Below are 12,430 nucleotides of genomic sequence, written 5' to 3' on the forward strand. Positions count from 1 at the left end.
TGACATCAGGTCGTCAGGGGTATAAAACATGCAACCGATGCCATTGCATCAGTCTTTCTTGCCGTGCGGTGCCCGAAGCAGAAGCAGTTCACAAATGCCGGTCGGCCGACTCGTGAAATTTTAGTTTTCGAGCTTTAAGAACTTAGAAAAAGCTAAGTACCCCGTTGGGGATCCTTTTTCTTGCTCTTAACCGATGTCAGTAAAAGTTAATTGTCTTACCTGTGGAAAGCAAATATGTCATAAAGATTTTCATTCGTACCACATTCCTTGCTTAAGCCAAGACCACAGCGTCCCTCGCTGTCGGTTTTGTGCCTTATTCAACCCCCGAACTATTCATCGTCTGTCTATTTTCGCAGCAAATTATTTTGGTACTCTGTTTAACTATCCAGAAATGGCTTTGGTAAGCCATCCGACTACCGATATTCTGAAAAAACGTAAGGATAAAGACAGACAGACTGCACAGGTCCAAAACTGCCGACGATGCTTCCATTAAGCTAGTCACCAGCTTGTCGGTACTCAGTGAGGCACTTTTGCTGCCCCTGATACCCACTACTTGAGATTTGCAGGCCTCTACTGAGATCCATTCGGAGTCTGGTATGCCGTGAAATGCTTTGACTATAGAACCTGCGGATGTCTCTACCTTGGATGGGTCCGGAGCCACTGTGCAGGCACCGGCTTCTGTATTCAGGCCTACAGATGTGCATTTTAAACCAATGCCATCTTCTTCATCAAGGCCTAAAACTCGACATATGCCTAGAAAACTGACATCCAAACCGCATGGTCAGGCCCATATGCCTAAAAAACAAATGCTTAGAATGGCTGAAGACCTTATTACTATAAATAGGGGAAGCCAGCCTTCCCCCTCTAAGATATCTAGAACTGATTTTCCTTCTGATTCTTCTGATTAGGATTCTGAAATCATTCTGAAATCTCAGTTTCTTCTGATTACCAGGATTTGCCCTTATCTACCTATGAGGATTCTGATGCAGAGGATTCCATTCCCTCTGCTTCCCCTCCGGAAGATTTTTCTTTTGGTGAAACCTTGCACACTCTTGGGGAGCATTTCTGCTGGGAAAGCCAGGATTACTCTGACTCCAAAAAGAGGCTTAGGGAAATCTTACTCCTCCCTCAACACAGGCCCTTAGCTATCCCTCCAGTTCTGGACATTGTAGATGATGCCTTCTTGGAATCTAGCCTGGCAGCTCCCAGAAAACCTGACCGTTATTACAGAGTACCTGATTCTCACGAGTTCCTCTTCAAGAATCCTACTGAGGATCCAGAGACCATTTCTGAAGGACCAAAGGGCATTAAGGCTGCTGCTGCTGCCAAAAACCCTACCCCCTCTAATAGAAATTCTAGGACCTTGGACAGATTGGGTAAGAAGGTATACACTTCTGCTACTTTGGCCATTAGGGCCTTAAATTGCCAGTTTCATATGCTAAAGTATCAGCAGCATATTACGGGACTACTTAAACAGAAAATGATGTTGATTGCTGACTGTGCTGAACATAAAGAATTACAGGATTTAATGCATTCTGCTGAACAAGTTGGTAAACATACTTTGCAGTGTGGTTTTGACTCTCTAGAAGCATCTTGCAGGGCTGCTGTCACTGGGTCTGTATGCTTGGTTTAAGTAGCAAAACTTGCCAGATCATGTTAAAGCTAAATTACTGGATGCTCCCTTAAACCAAGACAGCCTGTTTGGCAACAAAGCAGAAGTAGTACTTAAAAAGATGGAGGAAAAAGCTAAATCTATGCAAACTGTTAAAGATTTCTTGCAAGTACAGCCTCCCAGATTTAGTAGGCATTGGTCTTCAAAGAATTGGTCCTTTCCAGTCTCTTCCAGGCCTTCTCAGTCAAAACCCAGGAAGAGCAGACCACCTAGGTTACAGTTTGCGGCTACACACAGGCCTAAGCAGTGGGGGCTTCCACTTCCAAAGCAGGTAGTAGTAAGATACCCCCCTTCAGCAAAATGTCACAATGACTTTTTCTTAACCCTTCCAAGCCCTGCTCAACTGCCTCCTTCCTTAGGAGGAAAGCTCGACCTGCATGCAAAAATCTGGGAACTCATTACCCAGGACAAATGGGTTTTAAATATAATTCACACACAAATATAGTTTTCCAAGGATACTTATTCCACTTCCAGAGCCTACCAACCCCAAACGGTTGGCCAGACCTACCCCCAAATCAGTGGGCAGAGGCTCAACAGCAGGATGTCCTTCAAGGATGCATCTGCAGTCCTTACAAATGGGTTGTCCTGTCGTCAGGCAGCCCTTCGGTCGGCCGGATTCCAAAGTCTGGGTCTGGCCTCGGCTGGTGTCGCACTTCACCCGACGTCATAGCGGCAGTTCTTCGGGTATAAAGGCATCAGCCGACGCCATTTTCCTCAGTCTTTCTTGCCGTGTGGTGCCCGAAGCAGAAGCTGTTCGCAAGTGCCGGTCGGTCAGAACCAGAGATTACTACTACAAGTACCGAAGACTTCTAAAAAGCTAAGTACCCCGTTGGGGACTCTTTCTTGCCTCAGCCGATGTCAGAAAAAGTGAATAACTGTTTAACTTGTGGGAAACAAATACCTCATAAAGATTTCCACTCTTACTGCTTACCTTGCTTAGGCCCAGACCACGACGCAGCAGCTTGTCTAGCCTGTGCTTATTTCAATTGACGGACGCTTAGACGTCGGTCGGAATTTGCTGGAGTTTTTTGGCTCTGCTTTTGCTTACATTATGCCGTCGGATACTCCGACTACGCAAATTCTAAAAAACGCAAGGAAAAGGACCGACACTCGCGGTCTGCGGTTTCGGCTGAAACCGCGGTTAAGCCAACCGCGAGTGTCTCGATTTCGGCTGAAACCGAGTCCACGGTTCTTCCTTCGGCCGAAAGCTTGCCACTTACCGAGGCCTCATCCAGCTTGGCTGAATCTGCTACTGAAATCCCACCTGCTCTTGCAGGTTCACAGGATTTATCCGATACTATCCCTTTGGATATTTCTACCCCTGCACGTGGAGCTGCTAGGCCTCCTGCATCCATGTCGATTAAGGCCTTTACCAGGGCTAAAGCAGCAAAAACTACCAAAACTGTGCCTGCTAAGACCCCCTCTCACAGGCCCAGTTCTAGTTCACAAATGCTTAGTCTAGCAGAGGATCACATTTCTTTGATCCGGGCATGCCAACCACAGCCAGACAGGGCCTCTCACCCACCGCCAGAGAAGAGGACTAGAGTAGAGCCCCTGAGCCAGTTTCTTCAGATGGCTCCTCTGATGAATCAGATAATTCAAACCCTCCAGAGGCCCCTTTTTCTCCTTATGAGGACTCTGATGCAGAAGAGTCCATTCCTTCTGCCTCTCCGCCTGAGGAATTTTCTTTGGGAAACCTTGCATGCTATGAGGGAACAATTTCAATGGCAGGGCCAGGATTTTTCAGACTCTAGGAAAAGGCTTAGAACCTTTTTGCATTTGCCACAGCATAGGCCTTTAGCCATTCCTCCAGTACTTACTGTTGTGGATGATGCTTTTAATGATGCTTGTACTGCTCCTGATTCGCTTCCTCCGGCCCCTGCTAAGCCCGATAGGTACTACAGGGTTCGGACACACATTATCATTTGTATAAGGCCCCTTTTGCAGATCCCGAAACTATCTCCCAGGGACCCAAGGCTGTAGCAGCTACCTCTACCAAAAACCCCCTCCCCTCTGAAAGGGCATCTAGGGCCTTAGAGATGGGGTAAAAAAGTTTACACTTCTGCTACTCTTTCAGCTAGGGCCTTGAACTGTCAATTCCACATGATTCAGTATCAGGAATTTATGTTAGACCAGTTAACTAAAAAACTGTCCTCGGATGAACCATTAGACAAAAAATCTGTACAGGAAATGGTACATAACATTCAGCAGGTCAGTAATCATTCCTTAAAATGCGGCTATGATGCACTGGAGGCTTCCTTTAGATCAGCCATGACTGGCACAGTGATCAGAAGACATGCATGGTTAAAACAGTCCTTACCAGACCATGTTAAATCAAAGCTCCTAGATGCTCCCATGGATAAGCTCAATTTGTTTGGCTCCCCTGCACAGCAGGTGCTGAAGAAGGTGGAAGAGAAAGCAAAATCTGTCCAGACAGTCAAGGATTTCTTGCAGGTCCAGCCGCCAAGGTTTAGCAGGAACTGGCCTTCCAAGAATTGGTCCTTTCCAGACACCTCCAGAGCTTCGAGAGGCAGGAATAGACGCTCAAGAGGCAAGGGTCAATCCAGAGGTGCCTACAGGGGACGTCAGTGGCAGGCTAACAACCAGCGAGGTGCAGCCACAGATCCAGCCACCACCACTTCCACAGGACAATCACAGTGACTTGGCTCTGGCACCGCCTACCAGGGAACAACTAGAGGCACCCTTAGGCGGGATGCTAGCCTTATTTTCAGTAAACTGGCATTACATCACAGGAGACAAATGGATTTTACAGACAATAGACCAAGGTTACAGGTTTCACTTCCATACTCTACCAAGGAAGAGAGGAATGCCAAACCTACCTCCAAATCAGAAGACAGAAGCTCTAGAACAAATAACTCACTTACTAAGGATGAGAGCTGTAGAAAGGGTACCATCTATGGAACAAGGGCAAGGATTTTACTCCAGACTCTTCCTGGTACCAAGAAAAGAAAACCAATGGAGGCCTATTCTCGACCTGTCCGCTTTAAACACATACCTCATTGTTCCAAAATTCAAAATGCTGACCCTACAGCAGCTTCTTCCCATGCTGGGCAAGGAGGTCTTGGCTGGTAACTCTAGATCTCAAGGAGGCATACCTGCACGTCCCCATGCCACCAAATTGCAGAAGATACCTCAGATTTCTTGCAGGATCAGAGCATTATCAATTCTCAGCATTGCCCTTTGGCTTATCTACTGCACCCAGAGTATTCACGAAATGCCTGGCATCAGTAATTTCTCATTGCAGGCTTCAGGGAATTCAAATTTACCCTTACCTGGACGACTGCCTGTTACAAGCGGACAACAAAAACAAATTAACAAAAGATTTGCAAAGGGCCATTCATCTGCTACAAGCCCTGGGATACACAGTCAATATAAAAAAGTCAAGGCTGATACCATCCCAAAGGATAACCTTCTTGGGTGCAGATCTGGACACATCAAAACAAATGGCATTCCTGACCGTAGAAAAACAGGAGCAACTCCCTTTCTACTTCATGGCATTAACAAAGCAGAACCAGCTAACAGCAAGAAAAGTCCTGCAAGCTCTCGGTTACATGGCATCCTGCATAATATTGATTCCACATGCCAGACTACATATGAGAAAGTTACAGTGGTACCTAAGGAATTTATGGTCTCAGCACAAGCACAGCCTAGAAACCCAAATTCCAATAATTCCATGCCTGAAGCAAGAATTCCAATGGTGGGCTCAGGCCTGTCAATCAAACAAGGGACTGCCCTTCCACGGCACTCAACCAAGCCAGACCATCACAACAGACGCCTCAGACCTTGGTTGGGGGGCACACATGCTGGAAAAGTGCATACAAGGCTTATGGACTCAAGACCAGTTGCACCTACACATAAATCAAAAGGAAATGCTGGCAGTAAAACTGGCAATTCAGGCATTCAGACCATTTCTTCGACAGGGTCAACTGCTGATAAGGACGGACAACACCACAGTTATGTGGTACATCAACAAACAGGGAGGCACACATTCATACCCTCTATGCCGGATGGCAATGGACCTCTGGAATGTGGCACTGAGCTTCAACATTCAGTTACAAGCAATTTTTGTGCCAGGAAAAGAAAATATACTAGCAGACATCCTAAGCAGAACTACCACGGATGCCCACGAATGGATGCTGCATCCGGACATCTTCAAAACCATTACAGGGAAATGGGGACTACCAGAAATAGACTTATTTGCATCCCCACACAAATCACCAGCTGAAAAAATTCTGCACAAGGACGTACCACCCACTTGCTTGGAAAGTGGACTCCCTATCTTTCAGTTGGAAAAACCTGACAGCATATGCATTCCCACCTCTTCCTTTGATGCACAAGGTGCTATTGAAGATCAAAGAAGACCATCCAAGGATCATCCTGATAGCGCCAGACTGGCCAAGGCAACATTGGTACCCATTACTGAGGAGTATGTCTCGGGAACAAATATGGCCTCTGCCCCTAGTTTCCTTGCTGTTAACACAGAACAACTTCAAAACCCTGCATCCAAACCTGAAAACACTGCAACTGGCTGCCTGGAACATTGCATAAGACCAAATAACCCAGATTTATCTCAAAGGGTTAAAGACATTATCTTGGGCACGCCGCAGACCCTCAACAAGAAAAAATTATTCAGCAAAATGGAAAAGATATCTCATTTGGAGTACTGCAAAAGGAGAGAATGTGTCACTGGTAAACATAGCTAACATCCTGGAATACTTGGCAGAGCTCTTCCACGGCCTGTCCTATTCTTCCATTAAGATCCATGCATCAGCTATTTCAGAAGAATACAACTTGGATCCTCCAGTCTTCTCACATCCTCTGCTCAGGCAGTTTCTGAGAGGGATTAAAAATGTAAAGCCACCTAGGAAGCCACCATTGCCAGCATGGGACTTGAACTTTGTGCTAGAAAAGTTGACACTCCTCCTTCGAGCCAGCAGCAACAGCAGAATTACAGTACTTATCATGGAAAACTGCTTTCCTGCTTGCAATCACTTCAGCAAGAAGGGTATCTGAGCTACAGGCATTAATGGCAGTACAGCCCTTCCTGATCTTCCATCAAGATAGAGTGTCCATGAGAACTAATCCTACTTTTATGCCAAAGGTGGTCTCTAGGGTATCTTTAAATCAAGCTATCCACCTACCTACATTCTTCCCCAACCCACAGAACAGGGAGAAAGACTGTTGCATACCTTGGATGTACATAGACAATTACGTTACTACCTGGACAGGACCAAGAGCAATAGAAAAACTGACCAGCTACTGGTAGCATATGCAACAGGAATGGAAGGAAAAGCAATTTCAAAACAGACAATCTCTAAGTGGATAGGAAATTGCATTAGATTTTGTTACTCCTACCATGGGAAGAAAACTCCAGAAAACATCAGGCCTCATTCTACAAGGGCTACAGCCACTACCACAGCTTTTTTACGAGGAGTGGCTACCAAAGACATTTTAGAGGCTGCTACTTGGAGCTCCGTGCATACATTTGCCAAGCATTATAATTTACCTTTATACTCCAGATCCCGAGCAGGTTTTGCCACTGCTGTTTTGCAAGGGATCTTAACTACACCATAATCTTATTTCTCCTCCTCCGCCAGTTTGGCTATGGTATTCTACCCATTTGTAGGACTGCAGATGCATCCTTGAGGGACATAGTACAGTTTTGTACCTACCATAAATGTAGATGTCCGATAGGCATGCATCTGCAGTCAGGATTACCAACCCTCCTTCCCCTCTGTGGTACTCCTAGGGTATTTGCCCATCTTGTAGCTAGCTGGGGGAATCTATTATGGTGTATTTGTTTGTATATATGTACATACATGCTTATTTTTTGTTTGCTCTCTACTATTTGGAACCATTTGCATTTATCCAAATTTAGCCTTCCTAGAGGGCACCTGGCATCTGGGGCAAGAAACACTGAGGAAAATGGCGTCGGCTGATGCCTTTATACCCGAAGAACTGCCGCTATGACGTCGGGTGAAGTGCGACACCAGCCGAGGCCAGACCCAGACTTTGGAATCCGGCCGACCGAAGGGCTGCCTGACGACAGGACAACCCATTTGTAAGGACTGCAGATGCATGCCTATCGGACATCTACTTTTATGGTAGGTACAAAACTGTACTTTCTCTCTCTTCTATGTATCGGGGCTATTCAACCTGTCCCATCAGAAGAAAGGGGACAAGGTTTTTATTCAAGACTTTTCCTGGTACCCCGAAGAGACAGCTCCTTGCGTCCTCTCCTGGACCTCTCTATTCTAAACACCTTTTTGGTAATCCCAAAATTCAAAATGCTAACACTTCAACAGCTGCTTCCTATGCTAGGCAAAGATGCCTGGTTGGCAACCTTAGACTTAAAGGAAGCTTACTTGCACATTCCAATAAGGGAATCTTGCAGGAAATACCTACGCTTCAGAGCAAGCTCCATGCACTATCAGTTCTCTGCACTTCCCTTTGGCTTATCTACTGCGCCCAGGGTATTCACTAAGTGTCTAACTCCAGCCATTGCATTTTGCAGGCAGAGAAATATTCAGATATACCCATACCTGGATGATTGTCTGATTCAGGCAGAAAGCCAGGACATGCTATTAAAACATCTGGCATTCGTAAAGAAACTTCTAACCTCACTGGGGTACACCATAAACAAAAAAGAAATCTCATCTAGTACCCTGTTAACATATTGTATTCCTGAGAGCAAGTTTGAACACAACTTCCCAGATGGTTTACTCAAGCCAGAGAAACAAGATTATTTGACAACCTACTTCAAACTGTTGGCCTTCGTTGAAGGTTGGACGTAGAGCTGGCACCTCGGTGTTCGTGAAAATCTAGTGCCAATCATTATTGGACTGGAGTTCCGCTGTGGTGACCCCTAACCAGGAAAAGCCGAAAGACAAACAACAACAACTTCAAACTACTGGCCATAAAGACCCAGCTGTCTGCAAGGAAAATTTTGCAAGCCCTGGTGTTCATGGCCTCTTGCATTCTACTAATTCCATATGCAAGACTGCATATGAGGAAACGACGATGGTATCAACATTCTCAGGACCTAGAATCGGTGATTCCTATCATTCCTTGTATAAAGACAGAGTTCCTTTGGTGGGCAGAGGCCTGCCACCTCAACAAGGGGCTCCCTTTTAATCTACCCCCTACTGCCCAAACCCTAACAGACGCATCAGATTATGCATGGGGGGCTCACTTGGCAGGGCAGTGCATTCAGGGTAAATGGAACCAGAGTCAGATGCACCTGCATATCAACCAAAAAGAAATGTTAGCTGTACAGAATTCCCTGATAGCCTTCAAGGACCACATCCTTCCAGGACAATTATTGGTAAAGACAGACAACACCACAGTTATGTGGTACATAAACAAGCAGGGGGGAATCCACTTGTACCCTCTCTGCAGACTAGCCGTGGCTCTGTGGAACACAGCCTTGAGCTACCAAGTGCACTTACAAGCTCAATTCCTTCCAGGCAAGCTAAATTCACTGGCAGACTACCTAAGCAGAAATCTTATGGACCCACACGAATGGGAACTGGAACCAAAAATATTCAACCTCTTGAGGAACAGATGGGGGACACCAGAGATGGACCTGTTTGCTTCCCCCCAGAATTACCAATTGGACAAATTTTGCATAAGGACTCCCCACAGTCAAGCTTGGAAAGTGGATGCCCTGTCCTTTACCTGGGAAAGCCTCTCGGTTTATGCCTTTCCCCTTCTTTCTCTCTTCTCGAAGGTTCTGCTAAAGATCAAACAGGACAAACCAAGGACAATACTTATTGCACCAGACGGGCCTCGCCAGCACTGGTACCCCCTCTTGCGCAGCATGATACTGCTGGATCCATGGCACCTACCTCAGACACCTTCCTTGCTGTCCCAGCAGGCGGGCCAGATTCTGCACCCACAGCTTCAAACCCTGAACCTTGCAGCCTGGCTAATTCCTTGAGCTCCCCAATAGCATCCCTCAGTAAGCAGGTGCTAGATGTCATTCTGGAAGCTATGAGACCTAGTACTAGAAAATCCTATGCTGAAAAGTGGAAAAGATATTGTTCCTGGAGAAAGACCCAGGGTATGGGCAATACGGTGCCAAGCGTACCTCCGATTCTTCAGTACTTAACAGAAATGCTCCACAAGGGCCTATCCTTCTCGTCAATTAAAATTCATGCCTCTGCAATTTCAGCACATTATAATACTGAACCCACCCCTCTTCTCTCAGCCCCTGTTAAAGCAAGTTCTCAGAGGGGCTAAAAATTTAAGACCCCCAGGCGAGCTCCTACTCCAGCCTGGGACCTTAACTTTGTATTTGAAAAGCTCACTCTCCCTCCGTTTGAACCAGCTGCAACTGCAGAGTTGAAATTCCTTTCTTGGAAAACAGCCCTCCTTCTAGCCGTCACTTCAGCAAGAAGAGTGACTGAATTACAGGCCCTCGTGGCAGTGGAGCCCTTCATTATCTTCCATGTAGACAGGCTTTCCCTCAGGACCAATCCTTCCTTTATGCCCAAAGTGGTGTCTAGTGTGGCCCTAAATCAGTCCCTTCATTTGCCTACCTTTTTCCTGAATCCACAAAACAAAGGAGAACGAATTCTGCACTCTTTGAACATGCGCAGACTTTATTTGGACAGGACTAAGACTCTCAGAAAATCTGAACAGCTGCTAGTTGGCTTTGCTGCAGGGGCAGAGGGGAAGGCCATTTCAAAGCAAACCATTTCTAAATGGATAGCCCATTACATTCATTTCTGCTACAAGCACCATGGAAAACCTACCCCACAGGGGATAAGATCACATTTCACTAGGGCTGCATCTACTTCTACAGCCTTTCTCAGAGGGGTCCCTACCAGGGACTTCCTAGAAGCTGCTACCTGGAGCTCTGTACATACCTTCACCAAGCATTAGCACATGCCTATTTTTTATAAATCCAGAGCTGGTTTTGCCACTGCAGTTTTGCAGGGCTTAATAGCTGGCCCTAAATGCTCTCTAACTTCCTCCTCCCTTCCTTAGCTTTGGGAATCGACCCAAATGTAAATGACTGCAACAGTGAAACACTAAGAACATAGTACAGTTGTGTACACTTACCATAAATGTAGATGTTTGAGTGTATTCACTGTTGCAGTCCTGGTTACCCTCCCTCCAGCCCCCTAACTTCTCTTGGCTCTACCTTTGCTTCTTGTTTTAAGCTTTCTGGTGTATTTGCTTTTTGATGGAGGTGTAACATAACATATAATTGCTTCCCTTTGTGGGGGCACCTGACATCTGGGGCAAGAAAACCTGATAACATCATGGAAGAAGAGACAGCATCCGATGCAGGAATCCAAGACTCTGGTATTCAGGCCGGCTGAGGGATATCTGCAGGCAGATAACCCAAATGTAATGACTGCAACAGTGAATACACTCGGAACATCTACATTTATGGTAAGTGTACACAACTGTACTTTTCAGTGGTTTGTTAGTATTTGTCCATGTTTACATGTATTTTTTTTAATACATCCATTGTGTTGGATTCATAATTTGGATTCCTGTTTTGGAATTTGTTGAAAGGGAACTGCTTTGGTGGAGATTATTTTTATCTGAATCCAGGTTTCTCATGTTTTCTTCCTGCTCCAGTGCAGTCTGTAACTGCAGAAGTCTCAGTCTGTGTTTTGGGAATGTCTTTAGGAGTAACAGTGTAGCACTTTTTGAACAAAAAGGACAGACATCTACACAGCCATAAAAACATAATGGCAGAAATACATGAGCTCAAGTCAGTCAGCTGTGACCCTCTGGAATGTTGCAAGTGATTTTAGATAACACCTCAGTGAAGTGGTACATAAACAAATGTGGGAGCCAAATCTTACCCTCTGTCCAGACTTGTCTTGGTCACCTGGGATAGAGCATTTCAGGACAGTCCCATTATACAGGCATCTTATAAGTCATCAGAGCACAATTTTGTGGCAGACAAACTCAACAGGACCAGGAGAGACCTCCTACAATGGAAATTGAATTGGGGGGCTTCCAGGACTTGATCCACATAGTTCTGTTAATCTCCATTCCCAATAAATAACAGGCAAAATTCTGTCTCAGGACTTGCTTGCAAGCAGTCCTGAAAAACAGGTGCAGGTGCATTTTTATTTCCTTGGGCAAGAATGTTTATGTATGCTTTTCCACCTTTTCCTGTGATATCCTGGGTCATTCTGAAGGACTCTAAAAAGGGCATTGTGGTGACTCCCTTCTGCCCCCAGGCAACAATGGCTCTCTCTTCTTTTGGAATTGACCAAGGGCAGTTACCACAAGTTTTACTCTTCACTGACTGGACCTGCTCACACAAAAGGGTTTGTTTGATGCACCCCATGACTGAATGATAAGAGTTGTAATGCCTTTTAGGCACCAGTTTTCTGAGGATGTGCATCAGGCATTATTGGAGGAAAGAAATCTGTAATTAGCAAATCCTATATTACTAAATGAAAAAGATTTTCTTGCTGGTGTCAAGACAAGAACGTGGACCTTTTTAAGGCTAGTATTTCTCTGGTTCTGCAATATCTGTGTGAATTATTATTCCTTAATCTTTCTTTCTCTTCTACCAAGGTTCATTTCTCGGCCATTTCAGCATGTCTGCCCTTAGATCATTCTCATTTTTATAATGGGTTCTACATAACTGGCATCCAAAAAAAATGGTCACTTTTCCTTGGTATCTCAACTTTCTTCTGGAAAAATTAACTCTTGCTCCATTTGAACCAGCCTATCAGGCAGATTTGAGGTTTCAGTAAACCA

General features: G+C 45.4%; 1 protein-coding gene across 1 annotated transcript in view; it reads left to right on the forward strand.

The window, feature by feature from the left end:
* WDR12 (WD repeat domain 12) overlaps positions 1–12,430 on the forward strand; it is a gene marked incomplete in the record, with an annotated part of 668,024 nt that overhangs the window by 556,568 nt on the left and 99,026 nt on the right.

Source organism: Protopterus annectens, chromosome 6.part0 (genome assembly GCF_019279795.1).
Source record: "Protopterus annectens isolate FY-2018-M chromosome 6.part0, PAN1.0, whole genome shotgun sequence".
Lineage (NCBI taxonomy): Eukaryota > Metazoa > Chordata > Ceratodontiformes > Protopteridae > Protopterus > Protopterus annectens.